Below are 21,270 nucleotides of genomic sequence, written 5' to 3'. Positions count from 1 at the left end.
AGATTCAGCACCTTTAACCTCCTGTTCCGTACAGGTTGCAATTTGTCCTGAGGATGAAAGGGAAGAGGGGGAACCAATGAGAGACTAGCTCTAGGTGTTGGGACAGGCACAGCTCACTCTATTTTCCCATCAGGAAGAAGAATTAACCACAGGCTCAGGCGGCCGCCCGGAACCACAATGGGGCCTGAAGCAATCCTGCGCTTTTGCGGCCAGCTCTCAAGAAAGCGAGTTGAAAAATGGAGCTCAGGGGCACTGCAATTCACAAACCTGCAGAGTTATAAACGATAACTCTCGTCCACAAATATATTGAGGGAAGGCAACGAAGAGGATTTGAAAGCAAGGCAGAATTGCAGGAAACAGATTTCAGGAGGTAGATTCGAATCTCCTTCAAAGCACAAGAAAAGCGGCAAAACCTCCACAATGATGCCCTTGGCCAAAAAGGGCGTATGCGTATTTTCCTGAATATATTCAGGAAAAAACGCATACGCCCTTTTTGGCCAACCAAGCAACCTGGAAAGGCAAATCAGCGCTACAAAGAAGTCTCACTTCCCATTGGTCAAACGGGCCATGCTGAATAAAGTGTCAAAACCAGAAATGCAGGACAGGCCAAGGAGAAACGGGAGCCTTGCTACGCTTATGGGCGGGATTTAAATTGCCAACAACCACTCTGGAGAAGTGTATGGTGTGTCCTAAAACATCTAAAAAACTCAGTTTAGAGAGCATAGGGCACTTCCACTCATGGGCGTATAAATTGGGAAAACTAAAAATCAGCAAGACACAGGCACCCCAAAGTTTAGGGCTGCTCTGTTGACAAGAACCTCCCCTTCGTTACACCTTAAATATCCCAGGAAAGAGAAAAATGGATAAAGAAGTTGTGGTCCGTATGTACAATGGAATATAACTCAGCCATGAAATCAACGTCATAAGGCTAGTAGCAGCATGATGAGTGGATTTAGGTACGACGATTCTAAGTGAAATAAGTCACACAGAAAAAGACACTTATCATAAGATATCACTTATAGAAGGAATGTAAAAACCGCTACACTTGAACTGAATTACAAAACAGAACAGAGGCACACGTTTAGAAAACACACTATGGCTGCTTAACGGGAAAGGTGAGGTGGGGTGATGCATAAAACAAGGGTTTCAAATTAGCTCAGATACCGTTCCATAAACCAAATATGTAACAGACAAGACGTACTCCTTGCTCAGTGAACTGGACTCAACACCCCCTATTCACTGCCCAAGAATATATCTGACTAGGAAGAATCTTAAAACCTATATATTGATATCTCTCTGTAAGTGAGTCAAGTGGGTGTAAAGCGGCAGAAACACAGCAGTGAAAAGCAGCTAAACCCCATTATAAAAATCAATTACTTTAAAAATCCCGTGAAACAAAGACAGTGAAAGAGAGAGAAATTCTTACCAAATTCGTTCAGGGGCTGTGATGCCACCTGGATTGACCATATCTAGACCCACAGCTGATTGAGACATAAGGGTGGACACTCAAGGGCTGAGAGGTTTGGTGAGGTTGGGGGAGCAAATGCAGACCCTTTAAAGTACTACTGCGTGGTACCCATCCCAGGGGTCCCAAATCTCCAGGTTCAAGGGCATCTGCCTACATCGAAAACATGCATGAGAAACCCAGAGGATGGTACACCGTGTGATCGGGAAAGGTTTCTAAAACGCAGCTCATTTCTCATCTCCTTGTGCTCGGGTTGGCCATTCCAGCCGCTTTACTAGCAATCTCCCTCCTTGGAGAATCAGCACCTTTAACCTCCTGTTCCGTACAGGTTGCAATTTGTCCTGAGGATGAACGGGAAGAGGGGGAACCAATGAGAGACTAGCTCTAGGTGTTGGGACAGGCACAGGTCACTCTATTTTCCCATCAGGAAGAAGAATTAACCACAGGCTCAGCCTGCCGCCCGGAACCAGAATAGGGCCTGAAGCAATCCTGCGCTTTTGCGGCCAGCTCCCAAGAAAGCGATTTGACAAATGGAGCTCAGGGGCACTGCAATTCACAAACCTGCATAGTTATAAATGATAACTCTCGTCCACAAATATATTGAGAAAAGGCAACGAAGAGGTTTTGAAAGCAAGGAAGAATTGCAGGAAACAGATTTCAGGAGGTGGATTCGAATCGCCTTCAAAGCACAGGAAAAGCGGCAAAACCTCGACAATGATGCCCTTGGCCAAAAAGGGCGTATGCGTTTTTTCCTGAATATATTCAGGAAAAAACGCATACGCCCTTTATGGCCAACCAAGCAACCTGGAAAGGCAAATCAGCGCTCCAAAGAAATCTCGCTTCCCATCGGTCAAAAGGGCCATGCTGAATAAAGTGTCAAAAGCAGAAATGCAGGACAGGCCATGGAGAAACGGGAGCCTTGCTACGCTGATGGGCGGGATGTAAATTGCCAACAGCCACTCTGGAGAAGTGTACGGTGTGTCCTGAAACATCTAAAAAACTCAGCTTAGAGAGCATAGGGCACTTCCACTCATGGGCGTATAAATTGGGAAAACTAAAAATCAGCAAGACACAGGCACCCCAAAGTTTAGGGCTGCTCTGTTGACAAGAACCTCCCCTTCGTTACACCTTAAATATCCCAGGAAAGTGAAAAATGGATAAAGAAGTTGTGGTCCGTATGTACAATGGAATATAACTCAGCCATGAAATCAACGTCATAAGGCTAGTAGCAGCATGATGAGTGGATTTAGGTACGACGATTCTAAGTGAAATAAGTCACACAGAAAAAGACACTTATCATAAGATATCACTTATAGAGGGAATGTAAAAACCGCTACACTTGAACTGAATTACAAAACAGAACAGAGGCACACGTTTAGAAAACACACTATGGCTGCTTAACGGGAAAGGTGAGGTGGGGTGATGCATAAAACAAGGGTTTCAAATTAGCTCAGATACCGTTCCATAAACCAAATATGTAACAGACAAGACCTACTCTTTGCTCAGTGAACTGGACTCAACACCCCCTATTCACTGCCCAAGAATATATCTGACTAGGAAGAATCTTAAAACCTATATATTGATATCTCTCTGTAAGTGAGTCAAGTGGGTGTAAAGCGGCAGAAACACAGCAGTGAAAAGCAGCTAAACCCCATTATAAAAATCAATTACTTTAAAAATCCCGTGAAACAAAGACAGTGAAAGAGAGAGAAATTCTTACCAAATTCGTTCAGGGGCTGTGATGCCACCTGGATTGACCATATCTAGACCCACAGCTGATTGAGACATAAGGGTGGACACTCTTGGGCCTGAGACGTTTGGTGAGGTTGGGGGAGCAAACGCAGACACTTTAAAGTACTACTGCGTGGTACCCATCCCATGGGTCCCAAATCTCCAGGTTCAAGGGCATCTTCCTACATCGAAAACATGCATGAGAAACCCAGAAGATGGTACACCGTGTGATCGGGAAAGGTTTCTAAAACGCACCTCATTTCTCATCTCCTTGGGCTCGGGTTCGCCATTCCAGCCGCTTTACTAGCAATCTCCCTCCTTGGAGAATCAGCACCTCTAACCTCCTGTTCCGTACAGGTTGCAATTTGTCCTGAGGATGAAGAGGAAGAGGGGGAAGCAATGAGAGACTAGCTCTAGGTGTTGGGAGAGGCAGAACTCACTCTATTTTCCCATCAGGAAGAAGAATTAACCACAGGCTCAGCCTGCAGCCCAGAACCAGAATAGGGCCTGAAGCAATCCTGCGCTTTTGCGGCCAGCTCCCAAGAAAGCGAGTTAAAAAAGGAGCTCAGGGGCACTGCAATTCACAAACCTGCAGAGTTATAAATGATAACTCTCGTCCACAAATATATCGAGGGAAGGCAACGAAGAGGATTTGAAAGCAAGCCAGAATTGCAGGAAAGAGATATCAGGAGGTAGATTCGAATCGCCTTCAAAGCACAAGAAAAGCGGCAAAACCTCCACAATGATGCCCTTGGCCAAAAAGGGCGTATGCGTTTTTTCCTGAATATATTCAGGAACAAACGCATACGCCCTTTTTGGCCAACCAAGCAACCTGGAAAGGCAAATCAGCGCTACAAAGAAGTCTCGTTTCCCATCGGTCAAAAGGGCCATGCTGAATAAAGTGTCAAAACCAGAAATGTAGGACAGGCCAAGGAGAAACGGGAGCCTTGCTACGCTGATGGGCGGGATGTAAACTGCCAACAACCACTCTGGAGAAGTGTATGGTGTGTTCTGAAACATCTAAAAAACTCAGCTTAGAGAGCATAGGGCCCTTCCACTCATGAGCGTATAAATTGGGAAAACTAAAAATCAGGAAGACACAGGCACCCCAAAGTTTAGGGCTGCTCTGTTGACAAGAACCTCCCCTTCGTTACACCTTAAATATCCCAGGAAAGAGAAAAATGGATAAAGAAGTTCTGGTCCTTATGTACAATGGAATATCACTCAGCCATGAAATCAACGTCATAAGGCTACTAGCAGCATGATGAGTGGATTTAGGTACGACAATTCTAAGTGAAATAAGTCACACAGAAAAAGACACTTATCATAAGATATCACTTATACAGGGAATGTAAAAACCGCTACACTTGAACTGAACTACAAAACAGAACAGAGGCACACGTTTAGAAAACACACTATGGCTGCTTAACGGAAAAGGTGAGGTGCGTGATTCATAAAACAAGGGTTTCAAATTAGCTCAGATACCGTTCCATAAACCCAATATGTAACAGAAAGACCTACTCCTTGCTCAGTGAACTGGACTCAACACCCCCTATTCACCGCGCAAGAATATATCTGAATAATAAGAATCTTAAAAGCTATATATTGATATCTCTCTGTAAGTGAGTCAAGTGGGTGTAAAGCGGCAGAAACACAGCAGTGAAAAGCAGCTAAACCCCATTATAAAAATCAATTACTTTAAAAATCCCATGAAACAAAGACAGTGAAAGAGAGAGAAATTTTTACAAAATTCGTTCAGGGGCTGTGATGCCACCTGGATTGACCATATCTAGACCCACAGCTGATTGCGAAATAAGGGTGGACACTCAGGGGCTGAGAGGTTTGGTGAGGTTGGGAGAGCAAACGCAGACCCTTTAAAGTACTACTGCGTGGTACCCATCCCAGGGGTCCCAAATCTCCAGGTTCAAGGGTATCTTCCTACATCGAAAACATGCATGAGAAACCCAGAAGATGGTTCACCGTGTGATCGGGAAAGGTTTCTAAAACGCACCTCATTTCTCATCTCCTTGGGCTCGGGTTGGCCATTCCAGCCGCTTTACTAGCAATCTCCCTCCTTGGAGAATCAGCACCTTTAACCTCCTGTTCCGTACAGGTTGCAATTTGTCCTGAGGATGAAAGGGAAGAGGGGGAACCAATGAGAGACTAGCTCTAGGTGTTGGGACAGGCACAGCTCACTCTATTTTCCCATCAGGAAGAAGAATTAACCACAAGCTCAGGCGGCCGCCCGGAACCACAATGGGGCCTGAAGCAATCCTGCGCTTTTGCGGCCAGCTCTCAAGAAAGCGAGTTGAAAAATGGAGCTCAGGGGCACTGCAATTCACAAACCTGCAGAGTTATAAACGATAACTCTCGTCCACAAATATATTGAGAGAAGGCAAAGAAGAGGATTTGAAAGCAAGCCAGAATTGCAGGAAAGAGATTTCAGGAGGTAGATTCGAATCTCCTTCAAAGCACAAGAAAAGCGGCAAAACCTCCACAATGATGCCCTTGGCCAAAAAGGGCGTATGCGTTTTTTCCTGAATATATTCAAGAAAAAACGCATACGCCCTTTATGGCCAACCAAGCAACCTGGAAAGGCAAATCAGCGCTCCAAAGAAGTCTCGCTTCCCATCGGTCAATAGGGCCATGCTGAATAAAGTGTCAAAAGCAGAAATGCAGGACAGGCCATGGAGAAACGGGAGCCTTGCTACGCTGATGGGCGGGATGTAAATTGCCAACAGCCACTCTGGAGAAGTGTACGGTGTGTCCTGAAACATCTAAAAAACTCAGCTTAGAGAGCATAGGGCACTTCCACTCATGGGCGTATAAATTGGGAAAACTAAAAATCAGCAAGACACAGGCACCCCAAAGTTTAGGGCTGCTCTGTTGACAAGAACCTCCACTTCGTTACACCTTAAATATCCCAGGAAAGAGAAAAATGGATAAAGAAGTTGTGGTCCTTATGTACAATGGAATATCACTCAGCCATGAAATCAACGTCATAAGGCTAGTAGCAGCATGATGAGTGGATTTAGGTACGACGATTCTAAGTGAAATAAGTCACAGAGAAAAAGACACTTATCATAAGATATCACTTATAGAGGGAATGTAAAAACCGCTACACTTGAACTGAATTACAAAACAGAACAGAGGCACACGTTTAGAAAACACACTATGGCTGCTTAACGGAAAAGGTGAGGTGCGTGATTCATAAAACAAGGGTTTCAAATTAGCTCAGATACCTTTCCATAAACCCAATATGTAACAGAAAGACCTACTCCTTACTCACTGAACTGGACTCAACACCCCCTATTCACCGCCCAAGAATATATCTGAATAGTAAGAATCTTAAAACCTATATATTGATATCTCTCTGTAAGTGAGTCAAGTGGTTGTAAAGCGGCAGAAACACAGCCGTGAAAAGCAGCTAAACCCCATTATAAAAATCAATTACTTTAAAAATCCCATGAAACAAAGACAGTGAAAGAGAGAGAAATTCTTACAAAATTCATTCAGGGGCTGTGATGCCACCTGGATTGACCATATCTAGACCCACAGCTGATTGAGACATAATAAGGGTGGACACTCTTGGGCCTGAGATGTTTGGTGAGGTTGGGGGAGCAAACGCAGACCCTTTAAAGTACTACTGTGTGGTACCCATCCCATGGGTCCCAAATCTCCAGGTTCAAGGGCATCTTCCTACATCGAAAACATGCATGAGAAACCCAGAAGATGGTACACCGTGAGATCGGGAAAGGTTTCTAAAACGCACCTCATTTCTCATCTCCTTGTGCTCGGGTTCGCCATTCCAGCCGCTTTACTAGCAATCTCCCTCCTTGGAGAATCAGCAGCTCTAACCTCCTGTTCCGTACAGGTTGCAATTTGTCCTGAGGATGAAGAGGAAGAGGGGGAACCAATGAGAGACTAGCTCTAGGTGTTGGGAGAGGCAGAACTCACTCTATTTTCCCATCAGGAAGAAGAATTAACCACAGGCTCAGCCTGCAGCCCAGAACCAGAATAGGGCCTGAAGCAATCCTGCGCTTTTGCGGCCAGCTCCCAAGAAAGTGAGTTAAAAATGGAGCTCAGGGGCACTGCAATTCACAAACCTGCAGAGTTATAAATGATAACTCTCGTCCACAAATATATTGAGGGAAGGCAACGAAGAGGATTTGAAAGCAAGCCAGAATTGCAGGAAAGAGATATCAGGAGGTAGATTCGAATCGCCTTCAAAGCACAAGAAAAGCGGCAAAACCTCCACAATGATGCCCTTGGCCAAAAAGGGCGTATGCGTTTTTTCCTGAATATATTCAGGAAAAAACGCATACGCCCTTTTTGGCCAACCAAGCAACCTGGAAAGGCAAATCAGCGCTCCAAAGAAGTCTCGCTTCCCATCGGTCAAAAGGGCCATGCTGAATAAAGTGTCAAAACCAGAAATGCAGGACAGGCCAAGGAGAAACGGGAGCCTTGCTACGCTGATGGGCGGGATGTAAATTGCCAACAGCCACTCTGGAGAAGTGTACGGTGTGTCCTGAAACATCTAAAAAACTCAGCTTAGAGAGCATAGGGCACTTCCACTCATGGGCGTATAAATTGGGAAAACTAAAAATCAGCAAGACACAGGCACCCCAAAGTTTAGGGCTGCTCTGTTGACAAGAACCTCCCCTTCGTTACACCTTAAATATCCCAGGAAAGAGAAAAATGGATAAAGAAGTTCTGGTCCTTATGTACAATGGAATATCACTCAGCCATGAAATCAACGTCATAAGGCTAGTAGCAGCATGATGAGTGGATTTAGGTACGACAATTCTAAGTGAAATAAGTCACACAGAAAAAGACACTTATCATAAGATATCACTTATAGAGGGAATGTAAAAACCGCTACACTTGAACTGAATTACAAAACAGAACAGAGGCACACGTTTAGAAAACACACTATGGCTGCTTAACGGAAAAGGTGAGGTGCGTGATTCATAAAACAAGGGTTTCAAATTAGCTCAGATACCGTTCCATAAACCCAATATGTAACAGAAAGACCTACTCCTTGCTCAGTGAACTGGACTCAACACCCCCTATTCACCGCGCAAGAATATATCTGAATAGTAAGAATCTTAAAAGCTATATATTGATATCTCTCTGTAAGTGAGTCAAGTGGGTGTAAAGCGGCAGAAACACAGCAGTGAAAAGCAGCTAAACCCCATTATAAAAATCAATTACTTTAAAAATCCCATGAAACAAAGACAGTGAAAGAGAGAGAAATTTTTACAAAATTCGTTCAGGGGCTGTGATGCCACCTGGATTGACCATATCTACACCCACAGCTGATTGCGAAATAAGGGTGGACACTCAGGGGCTGAGAGGTTTGGTGAGGTTGGGGGAGCAAACGCAGACCCTTTAAAGTACTACTGCGTGGTACCCATCCCAGGGGTCCCAAATCTCCAGGTTCAAGGGCATCTTCCTACATCGAAAACATGCATGAGAAACCCAGAAGATGGTTCACCGTGTGATCGGGAAAGGTTTCTAAAACGCACCTCATTTCTCATCTCCTTGGGCTCGGGTTGGCCATTCCAGCCGCTTTACTAGCAATCTCCCTCCTTGGAGATTCAGCACCTTTAACCTCCTGTTCCGTACAGGTTGCAATTTGTCCTGAGGATGAAAGGGAAGAGGGGGAACCAATGAGAGACTAGCTCTAGGTGTTGGGACAGGCACAGCTCACTCTATTTTCCCATCAGGAAGAAGAATTAACCACAGGCTCAGGCGGCCGCCCGGAACCACAATGGGGCCTGAAGCAATCCTGCGCTTTTGCGGCCAGCTCTCAAGAAAGCGAGTTGAAAAATGGAGCTCAGGGGCACTGCAATTCACAAACCTGCAGAGTTATAAACGATAACTCTCGTCCACAAATATATTGAGGGAAGGCAACGAAGAGGATTTGAAAGCAAGGCAGAATTGCAGGAAACAGATTTCAGGAGGTAGATTCGAATCTCCTTCAAAGCACAAGAAAAGCGGCAAAACCTCCACAATGATGCCCTTGGCCAAAAAGGGCGTATGCGTATTTTCCTGAATATATTCAGGAAAAAACGCATACGCCCTTTTTGGCCAACCAAGCAACCTGGAAAGGCAAATCAGCGCTACAAAGAAGTCTCACTTCCCATTGGTCAAACGGGCCATGCTGAATAAAGTGTCAAAACCAGAAATGCAGGACAGGCCAAGGAGAAACGGGAGCCTTGCTACGCTTATGGGCGGGATTTAAATTGCCAACAACCACTCTGGAGAAGTGTATGGTGTGTCCTAAAACATCTAAAAAACTCAGTTTAGAGAGCATAGGGCACTTCCACTCATGGGCGTATAAATTGGGAAAACTAAAAATCAGCAAGACACAGGCACCCCAAAGTTTAGGGCTGCTCTGTTGACAAGAACCTCCCCTTCGTTACACCTTAAATATCCCAGGAAAGAGAAAAATGGATAAAGAAGTTGTGGTCCGTATGTACAATGGAATATAACTCAGCCATGAAATCAACGTCATAAGGCTAGTAGCAGCATGATGAGTGGATTTAGGTACGACGATTCTAAGTGAAATAAGTCACACAGAAAAAGACACTTATCATAAGATATCACTTATAGAAGGAATGTAAAAACCGCTACACTTGAACTGAATTACAAAACAGAACAGAGGCACACGTTTAGAAAACACACTATGGCTGCTTAACGGGAAAGGTGAGGTGGGGTGATGCATAAAACAAGGGTTTCAAATTAGCTCAGATACCGTTCCATAAACCAAATATGTAACAGACAAGACGTACTCCTTGCTCAGTGAACTGGACTCAACACCCCCTATTCACTGCCCAAGAATATATCTGACTAGGAAGAATCTTAAAACCTATATATTGATATCTCTCTGTAAGTGAGTCAAGTGGGTGTAAAGCGGCAGAAACACAGCAGTGAAAAGCAGCTAAACCCCATTATAAAAATCAATTACTTTAAAAATCCCGTGAAACAAAGACAGTGAAAGAGAGAGAAATTCTTACCAAATTCGTTCAGGGGCTGTGATGCCACCTGGATTGACCATATCTAGACCCACAGCTGATTGAGACATAAGGGTGGACACTCAAGGGCTGAGAGGTTTGGTGAGGTTGGGGGAGCAAATGCAGACCCTTTAAAGTACTACTGCGTGGTACCCATCCCAGGGGTCCCAAATCTCCAGGTTCAAGGGCATCTGCCTACATCGAAAACATGCATGAGAAACCCAGAGGATGGTACACCGTGTGATCGGGAAAGGTTTCTAAAACGCAGCTCATTTCTCATCTCCTTGTGCTCGGGTTGGCCATTCCAGCCGCTTTACTAGCAATCTCCCTCCTTGGAGAATCAGCACCTTTAACCTCCTGTTCCGTACAGGTTGCAATTTGTCCTGAGGATGAACGGGAAGAGGGGGAACCAATGAGAGACTAGCTCTAGGTGTTGGGACAGGCACAGGTCACTCTATTTTCCCATCAGGAAGAAGAATTAACCACAGGCTCAGCCTGCCGCCCGGAACCAGAATAGGGCCTGAAGCAATCCTGCGCTTTTGCGGCCAGCTCCCAAGAAAGCGATTTGACAAATGGAGCTCAGGGGCACTGCAATTCACAAACCTGCATAGTTATAAATGATAACTCTCGTCCACAAATATATTGAGAAAAGGCAACGAAGAGGTTTTGAAAGCAAGGAAGAATTGCAGGAAACAGATTTCAGGAGGTGGATTCGAATCGCCTTCAAAGCACAGGAAAAGCGGCAAAACCTCGACAATGATGCCCTTGGCCAAAAAGGGCGTATGCGTTTTTTCCTGAATATATTCAGGAAAAAACGCATACGCCCTTTATGGCCAACCAAGCAACCTGGAAAGGCAAATCAGCGCTCCAAAGAAATCTCGCTTCCCATCGGTCAAAAGGGCCATGCTGAATAAAGTGTCAAAAGCAGAAATGCAGGACAGGCCATGGAGAAACGGGAGCCTTGCTACGCTGATGGGCGGGATGTAAATTGCCAACAGCCACTCTGGAGAAGTGTACGGTGTGTCCTGAAACATCTAAAAAACTCAGCTTAGAGAGCATAGGGCACTTCCACTCATGGGCGTATAAATTGGGAAAACTAAAAATCAGCAAGACACAGGCACCCCAAAGTTTAGGGCTGCTCTGTTGACAAGAACCTCCCCTTCGTTACACCTTAAATATCCCAGGAAAGTGAAAAATGGATAAAGAAGTTGTGGTCCGTATGTACAATGGAATATAACTCAGCCATGAAATCAACGTCATAAGGCTAGTAGCAGCATGATGAGTGGATTTAGGTACGACGATTCTAAGTGAAATAAGTCACACAGAAAAAGACACTTATCATAAGATATCACTTATAGAGGGAATGTAAAAACCGCTACACTTGAACTGAATTACAAAACAGAACAGAGGCACACGTTTAGAAAACACACTATGGCTGCTTAACGGGAAAGGTGAGGTGGGGTGATGCATAAAACAAGGGTTTCAAATTAGCTCAGATACCGTTCCATAAACCAAATATGTAACAGACAAGACCTACTCTTTGCTCAGTGAACTGGACTCAACACCCCCTATTCACTGCCCAAGAATATATCTGACTAGGAAGAATCTTAAAACCTATATATTGATATCTCTCTGTAAGTGAGTCAAGTGGGTGTAAAGCGGCAGAAACACAGCAGTGAAAAGCAGCTAAACCCCATTATAAAAATCAATTACTTTAAAAATACCGTGAAACAAAGACAGTGAAAGAGAGAGAAATTCTTACCAAATTCGTTCAGGGGCTGTGATGCCACCTGGATTGACCATATCTAGACCCACAGCTGATTGAGACATAAGGGTGGACACTCTTGGGCCTGAGACGTTTGGTGAGGTTGGGGGAGCAAACGCAGACACTTTAAAGTACTACTGCGTGGTACCCATCCCATGGGTCCCAAATCTCCAGGTTCAAGGGCATCTTCCTACATCGAAAACATGCATGAGAAACCCAGAAGATGGTACACCGTGTGATCGGGAAAGGTTTCTAAAACGCACCTCATTTCTCATCTCCTTGGGCTCGGGTTCGCCATTCCAGCCGCTTTACTAGCAATCTCCCTCCTTGGAGAATCAGCACCTCTAACCTCCTGTTCCGTACAGGTTGCAATTTGTCCTGAGGATGAAGAGGAAGAGGGGGAAGCAATGAGAGACTAGCTCTAGGTGTTGGGAGAGGCAGAACTCACTCTATTTTCCCATCAGGAAGAAGAATTAACCACAGGCTCAGCCTGCAGCCCAGAACCAGAATAGGGCCTGAAGCAATCCTGCGCTTTTGCGGCCAGCTCCCAAGAAAGCGAGTTAAAAAAGGAGCTCAGGGGCACTGCAATTCACAAACCTGCAGAGTTATAAATGATAACTCTCGTCCACAAATATATCGAGGGAAGGCAACGAAGAGGATTTGAAAGCAAGCCAGAATTGCAGGAAAGAGATATCAGGAGGTAGATTCGAATCGCCTTCAAAGCACAAGAAAAGCGGCAAAACCTCCACAATGATGCCCTTGGCCAAAAAGGGCGTATGCGTTTTTTCCTGAATATATTCAGGAACAAACGCATACGCCCTTTTTGGCCAACCAAGCAACCTGGAAAGGCAAATCAGCGCTACAAAGAAGTCTCGTTTCCCATCGGTCAAAAGGGCCATGCTGAATAAAGTGTCAAAACCAGAAATGTAGGACAGGCCAAGGAGAAACGGGAGCCTTGCTACGCTGATGGGCGGGATGTAAACTGCCAACAACCACTCTGGAGAAGTGTATGGTGTGTTCTGAAACATCTAAAAAACTCAGCTTAGAGAGCATAGGGCCCTTCCACTCATGAGCGTATAAATTGGGAAAACTAAAAATCAGGAAGACACAGGCACCCCAAAGTTTAGGGCTGCTCTGTTGACAAGAACCTCCCCTTCGTTACACCTTAAATATCCCAGGAAAGAGAAAAATGGATAAAGAAGTTCTGGTCCTTATGTACAATGGAATATCACTCAGCCATGAAATCAACGTCATAAGGCTACTAGCAGCATGATGAGTGGATTTAGGTACGACAATTCTAAGTGAAATAAGTCACACAGAAAAAGACACTTATCATAAGATATCACTTATACAGGGAATGTAAAAACCGCTACACTTGAACTGAACTACAAAACAGAACAGAGGCACACGTTTAGAAAACACACTATGGCTGCTTAACGGAAAAGGTGAGGTGCGTGATTCATAAAACAAGGGTTTCAAATTAGCTCAGATACCGTTCCATAAACCCAATATGTAACAGAAAGACCTACTCCTTGCTCAGTGAACTGGACTCAACACCCCCTATTCACCGCGCAAGAATATATCTGAATAATAAGAATCTTAAAAGCTATATATTGATATCTCTCTGTAAGTGAGTCAAGTGGGTGTAAAGCGGCAGAAACACAGCAGTGAAAAGCAGCTAAACCCCATTATAAAAATCAATTACTTTAAAAATCCCATGAAACAAAGACAGTGAAAGAGAGAGAAATTTTTACAAAATTCGTTCAGGGGCTGTGATGCCACCTGGATTGACCATATCTAGACCCACAGCTGATTGCGAAATAAGGGTGGACACTCAGGGGCTGAGAGGTTTGGTGAGGTTGGGAGAGCAAACGCAGACCCTTTAAAGTACTACTGCGTGGTACCCATCCCAGGGGTCCCAAATCTCCAGGTTCAAGGGTATCTTCCTACATCGAAAACATGCATGAGAAACCCAGAAGATGGTTCACCGTGTGATCGGGAAAGGTTTCTAAAACGCACCTCATTTCTCATCTCCTTGGGCTCGGGTTGGCCATTCCAGCCGCTTTACTAGCAATCTCCCTCCTTGGAGAATCAGCACCTTTAACCTCCTGTTCCGTACAGGTTGCAATTTGTCCTGAGGATGAAAGGGAAGAGGGGGAACCAATGAGAGACTAGCTCTAGGTGTTGGGACAGGCACAGCTCACTCTATTTTCCCATCAGGAAGAAGAATTAACCACAAGCTCAGGCGGCCGCCCGGAACCACAATGGGGCCTGAAGCAATCCTGCGCTTTTGCGGCCAGCTCTCAAGAAAGCGAGTTGAAAAATGGAGCTCAGGGGCACTGCAATTCACAAACCTGCAGAGTTATAAACGATAACTCTCGTCCACAAATATATTGAGAGAAGGCAAAGAAGAGGATTTGAAAGCAAGCCAGAATTGCAGGAAAGAGATTTCAGGAGGTAGATTCGAATCTCCTTCAAAGCACAAGAAAAGCGGCAAAACCTCCACAATGATGCCCTTGGCCAAAAAGGGCGTATGCGTTTTTTCCTGAATATATTCAAGAAAAAACGCATACGCCCTTTATGGCCAACCAAGCAACCTGGAAAGGCAAATCAGCGCTCCAAAGAAGTCTCGCTTCCCATCGGTCAATAGGGCCATGCTGAATAAAGTGTCAAAAGCAGAAATGCAGGACAGGCCATGGAGAAACGGGAGCCTTGCTACGCTGATGGGCGGGATGTAAATTGCCAACAGCCACTCTGGAGAAGTGTACGGTGTGTCCTGAAACATCTAAAAAACTCAGCTTAGAGAGCATAGGGCACTTCCACTCATGGGCGTATAAATTGGGAAAACTAAAAATCAGCAAGACACAGGCACCCCAAAGTTTAGGGCTGCTCTGTTGACAAGAACCTCCACTTCGTTACACCTTAAATATCCCAGGAAAGAGAAAAATGGATAAAGAAGTTGTGGTCCTTATGTACAATGGAATATCACTCAGCCATGAAATCAACGTCATAAGGCTAGTAGCAGCATGATGAGTGGATTTAGGTACGACGATTCTAAGTGAAATAAGTCACAGAGAAAAAGACACTTATCATAAGATATCACTTATAGAGGGAATGTAAAAACCGCTACACTTGAACTGAATTACAAAACAGAACAGAGGCACACGTTTAGAAAACACACTATGGCTGCTTAACGGAAAAGGTGAGGTGCGTGATTCATAAAACAAGGGTTTCAAATTAGCTCAGATACCTTTCCATAAACCCAATATGTAACAGAAAGACCTACTCCTTACTCACTGAACTGGACTCAACACCCCCTATTCACCGCCCAAGAATATATCTGAATAGTAAGAATCTTAAAACCTATATATTGATATCTCTCTGTAAGTGAGTCAAGTGGTTGTAAAGCGGCAGAAACACAGCCGTGAAAAGCAGCTAAACCCCATTATAAAAATCAATTACTTTAAAAATCCCATGAAACAAAGACAGTGAAAGAGAGAGAAATTCTTACAAAATTCATTCAGGGGCTGTGATGCCACCTGGATTGACCATATCTAGACCCACAGCTGATTGAGACATAATAAGGGTGGACACTCTTGGGCCTGAGATGTTTGGTGAGGTTGGGGGAGCAAACGCAGACCCTTTAAAGTACTACTGTGTGGTACCCATCCCATGGGTCCCAAATCTCCAGGTTCAAGGGCATCTTCCTACATCGAAAACATGCATGAGAAACCCAGAAGATGGTACACCGTGAGATCGGGAAAGGTTTCTAAAACGCACCTCATTTCTCATCTCCTTGTGCTCGGGTTCGCCATTCCAGCCGCTTTACTAGCAATCTCCCTCCTTGGAGAATCAGCAGCTCTAACCTCCTGTTCCGTACAGGTTGCAATTTGTCCTGAGGATGAAGAGGAAGAGGGGGAACCAATGAGAGACTAGCTCTAGGTGTTGGGAGAGGCAGAACTCACTCTATTTTCCCATCAGGAAGAAGAATTAACCACAGGCTCAGCCTGCAGCCCAGAACCAGAATAGGGCCTGAAGCAATCCTGCGCTTTTGCGGCCAGCTCCCAAGAAAGTGAGTTAAAAATGGAGCTCAGGGGCACTGCAATTCACAAACCTGCAGAGTTATAAATGATAACTCTCGTCCACAAATATATTGAGGGAAGGCAACGAAGAGGATTTGAAAGCAAGCCAGAATTGCAGGAAAGAGATATCAGGAGGTAGATTCGAATCGCCTTCAAAGCACAAGAAAAGCGGCAAAACCTCCACAATGATGCCCTTGGCCAAAAAGGGCGTATGCGTTTTTTCCTGAATATATTCAGGAAAAAACGCATACGCCCTTTTTGGCCAACCAAGCAACCTGGAAAGGCAAATCAGCGCTCCAAAGAAGTCTCGCTTCCCATCGGTCAAAAGGGCCATGCTGAATAAAGTGTCAAAACCAGAAATGCAGGACAGGCCAAGGAGAAACGGGAGCCTTGCTACGCTGATGGGCGGGATGTAAATTGCCAACAGCCACTCTGGAGAAGTGTACGGTGTGTCCTGAAACATCTAAAAAACTCAGCTTAGAGAGCATAGGGCACTTCCACTCATGGGCGTATAAATTGGGAAAACTAAAAATCAGCAAGACACAGGCACCCCAAAGTTTAGGGCTGCTCTGTTGACAAGAACCTCCCCTTCGTTACACCTTAAATATCCCAGGAAAGTGAAAAATGGATAAAGAAGTTGTGGTCCGTATGTACAATGGAATATAACTCAGCCATGAAATCAACGTCATAAGGCTAGTAGCAGCATGATGAGTGGATTTAGGTACGACGAGTCTAAGTGAAATAAGTCACACAGAAAAAGACACTTATCATAAGATATCACTTATAGAGGGAATGTAAAAACCGCTACACTTGAACTGAATTACAAAACAGAACAGAGGCACACGTTTAGAAAACACACTATGGCTGCTTAACAGGAAAGGTGAGGTGGGGTGATGCATAAAACAAGGGTTTCAAATTAGCTCAGATACCGTTCCATAAACCAAATATGTAACAGACAAGACCTACTCCTTGCTCAGTGAACTGGACTCAACACCCCCTATTCACTGCCCAAGAATATATCTGACTAGGAAGAATCTTAAAACCTATATATTGATATCTCTCTGTAAGTGAGTCAAGTGGGTGTAAAGCGGCAGAAACACAGCAGTGAAAAGCAGCTAAACCCCATTATAAAAATCAATTACTTTAAAAATCCCGTGAAACAAAGACAGTGAAAGAGAGAGAAATTCTTACCAAATTCGTTCAGGGGCTGTGATGCCACCTGGATTGACCATATCTGGACCCACAGCTGATTGAGACATAAGGGAGGACACTCTTGGGCCTGAGACGTTTGGTGAGGTTGGGGGAGCAAACGCAGACACTTTAAAGTACTACTGCGTGGTACCCATCCCATGGGTCCCAAATCTCCAGGTTCAAGGGCATCTTCCTACATCGAAAACATGCATGAGAAACCCAGAAGATGGTACACCGTGTGATCGGGAAAGGTTTCTAAAACGCACCTCATTTCTCATCTCCTTGTGCTCGGGTTCGCCATTCCAGCCGCTTTACTAGCAATCTCCCTCCTTGGAGAATCAGCACCTTTAACCTCCTGTTCCGTACAGGTTGCAATTTGTCCTGAGGATGAATGGGAAGAGGGGGAACCAATGAGAGACTAGCTCTAGGTGTTGGGAGAGGCAGAACTCACTCTATTTTCCCATCAGGAAGAAGAATTAACCACAGGCTCAGCCTGCAGCCCAGAACCAGAATAGGGCCTGAAGCAATCCTGCGCTTTTGCGGCCAGCTCCCAAGAAAGCGATTTGACAAATGGAGCTCAGGGGCACTGCAATTCACAAACCTGCAGAGTTATAAATGACAACTCTCGTCCACAAATATATTGAGGGAAGGCAACGAAGAGGATTTGAAAGCAAGCCAGAATTGCAGGAAAGAGATATCAGGAGGTAGATTCGAATCGCCTTCAAAGCACAAGAAAAGCGGCAAAACCTCCACAATGATGCCCTTGGCCAAAAAGGGCGTATGCGTTTGTTCCTGAATATATTCAGGAACAAACGCATACGCCCTTTTTGGCCAACCAAGCAACCTGGAAAGGCAAATCAGCGCTACAAAGAAGTCTCGCTTCCCATCGGTCAAAAGGGCCATGCTGAATAAAGTGTCAAAACCAGAAATGTAGGACAGGCCAAGGAGAAACGGGAGCCTTGCTACGCTGATGGGCGGGATGTAAACTGCCAACAACCACTCTGGAGAAGTGTATGGTGTGTTCTGAAACATCTAAAAAACTCTGCTTAGAGAGCATAGGGCCCTTCCACTCATGAGCGTATAAATTGGGAAAACTAAAAAACAGGAAGACACAGGCAACCCAAAGTTTAGGGCTGCTCTGTTGACAAGAACCTCCCCTTCGTTACACCTTAAATATCCCAGGAAAGAGAAAAATGGATAAAGAAGTTCTGGTCCTTATGTACAATGGAATATCACTCAGCCATGAAATCAACGTCATAAGGCTAGTAGCAGCATGATGAGTGGATTTAGGTACGACAATTCTAAGTGAAATAAGTCACACAGAAAAAGACACTTATCATAAGATATCACTTATAGAGGGAATGTAAAAACCGCTACACTTGAACTGAATTACAAAACAGAACAGAGGCACACGTTTAGAAAACACACTATGGCTGCTTAACGGAAAAGGTGAGGTGCGTGATTCATAAAACAAGGGTTTCAAATTAGCTCAGATACCGTTCCATAAACCCAATATGTAACAGAAAGACCTACTCCTTGCTCAGTGAACTGGACTCAACACCCCCTATTCACCGCGCAAGAATATATCTGAATAGTAAGAATCTTAAAAGCTATATATTGATATCTCTCTGTAAGTGAGTCAAGTGGGTGTAAAGCGGCAGAAACACAGCAGTGAAAAGCAGCTAAACCCCATTATAAAAATCAATTACTTTAAAAATCCCATGAAACAAAGACAGTGAAAGAGAGAGAAATTTTTACAAAATTCGTTCAGGGGCTGTGATGCCACCTGGATTGACCATATCTACACCCACAGCTGATTGCGAAATAAGGGTGGACACTCAGGGGCTGAGAGGTTTGGTGAGGTTGGGGGAGCAAACGCAGACCCTTTAAAGTACTACTGCGTGGTACCCATCCCAGGGGTCCCAAATCTCCAGGTTCAAGGGCATCTTCCTACATCGAAAACATGCATGAGAAACCCAGAAGATGGTTCACCGTGTGATCGGGAAAGGTTTCTAAAACGCACCTCATTTCTCATCTCCTTGGGCTCGGGTTGGCCATTCCAGCCGCTTTACTAGCAATCTCCCTCCTTGGAGATTCAGCACCTTTAACCTCCTGTTCCGTACAGGTTGCAATTTGTCCTGAGGATGAAAGGGAAGAGGGGGAACCAATGAGAGACTAGCTCTAGGTGTTGGGACAGGCACAGCTCACTCTATTTTCCCATCAGGAAGAAGAATTAACCACAGGCTCAGGCGGCCGCCCGGAACCACAATGGGGCCTGAAGCAATCCTGCGCTTTTGCGGCCAGCTCTCAAGAAAGCGAGTTGAAAAATGGAGCTCAGGGGCACTGCAATTCACAAACCTGCAGAGTTATAAACGATAACTCTCGTCCACAAATATATTGAGGGAAGGCAACGAAGAGGATTTGAAAGCAAGGCAGAATTGCAGGAAACAGATTTCAGGAGGTAGATTCGAATCTCCTTCAAAGCACAAGAAAAGCGGCAAAACCTCCACAATGATGCCCTTGGCCAAAAAGGGCGTATGCGTATTTTCCTGAATATATTCAGGAAAAAACGCATACGCCCTTTTTGGCCAACCAAGCAACCTGGAAAGGCAAATCAGCGCTACAAAGAAGTCTCACTTCCCATTGGTCAAACGGGCCATGCTGAATAAAGTGTCAAAACCAGAAATGCAGGACAGGCCAAGGAGAAACGGGAGCCTTGCTACGCTTATGGGCGGGATTTAAATTGCCAACAACCACTCTGGAGAAGTGTATGGTGTGTCCTAAAACATCTAAAAAACTCAGTTTAGAGAGCATAGGGCACTTCCACTCATGGGCGTATAAATTGGGAAAACTAAAAATCAGCAAGACACAGGCACCCCAAAGTTTAGGGCTGCTCTGTTGACAAGAACCTCCCCTTCGTTACACCTTAAATATCCCAGGAAAGAGAAAAATGGATAAAGAAGTTGTGGTCCGTATGTACAATGGAATATAACTCAGCCATGAAATCAACGTCATAAGGCTAGTAGCAGCATGATGAGTGGATTTAGGTACGACGATTCTAAGTGAAATAAGTCACACAGAAAAAGACACTTATCATAAGATATCACTTATAGAAGGAATGTAAAAACCGCTACACTTGAACTGAATTACAAAACAGAACAGAGGCACACGTTTAGAAAACACACTATGGCTGCTTAACGGGAAAGGTGAGGTGGGGTGATGCATAAAACAAGGGTTTCAAATTAGCTCAGATACCGTTCCATAAACCAAATATGTAACAGACAAGACGTACTCCTTGCTCAGTGAACTGGACTCAACACCCCCTATTCACTGCCCAAGAATATATCTCACTAGGAAGTATCTTAAAACCATATATTGATATCTCTCTGTAAGTGAGTCAAGTGGGTGTAAAGCGGCAGAAACACAGCAGTGAAAAGCAGCTAAACCCCATTATAAAAATCAATTACTTTAAAAATCCCGTGAAACAAAGACAGTGAAAGAGAGAGAAATTCTTACCAAATTCGTTCAGGGTCTGTGATGCCACCTGGATTGACCATATCTAGACCCACAGCTGATTGAGACATAAGGGTGGACACTCAAGGGCTGAGAGGTTTGGTGAGGTTGGGGGAGCAAATGCAGACCCTTTAAAGTACTACTGCGTGGTACCCATCCCAGGGGTCCCAAATCTCCAGGTTCAAGGGCATCTGCCTACATCGAAAACATGCATGAGAAACCCAGAAGATGGTACACCGTGTGATCGGGAAAGGTTTCTAAAACGCAGCTCATTTCTCATCTCCTTGTGCTCGGGTTGGCCATTCCAGCCGCTTTACTAGCAATCTCCCTCCTTGGAGAATCAGCACCTTTAACCTCCTGTTCCGTACAGGTTGCAATTTGTCCTGAGGATGAACGGGAAGAGGGGGAACCAATGAGAGACTAGCTCTAGGTGTTGGGACAGGCACAGGTCACTCTATTTTCCCATCAGGAAGAAGAATTAACCACAGGCTCAGCCTGCCGCCC

This window comes from Balaenoptera acutorostrata, chromosome 7 (assembly GCF_949987535.1).
Source record: "Balaenoptera acutorostrata chromosome 7, mBalAcu1.1, whole genome shotgun sequence".
In the NCBI taxonomy this organism is placed as follows: Eukaryota; Metazoa; Chordata; class Mammalia; order Artiodactyla; family Balaenopteridae; genus Balaenoptera; species Balaenoptera acutorostrata.
This window is presented reverse-complemented; position numbering follows the sequence as displayed.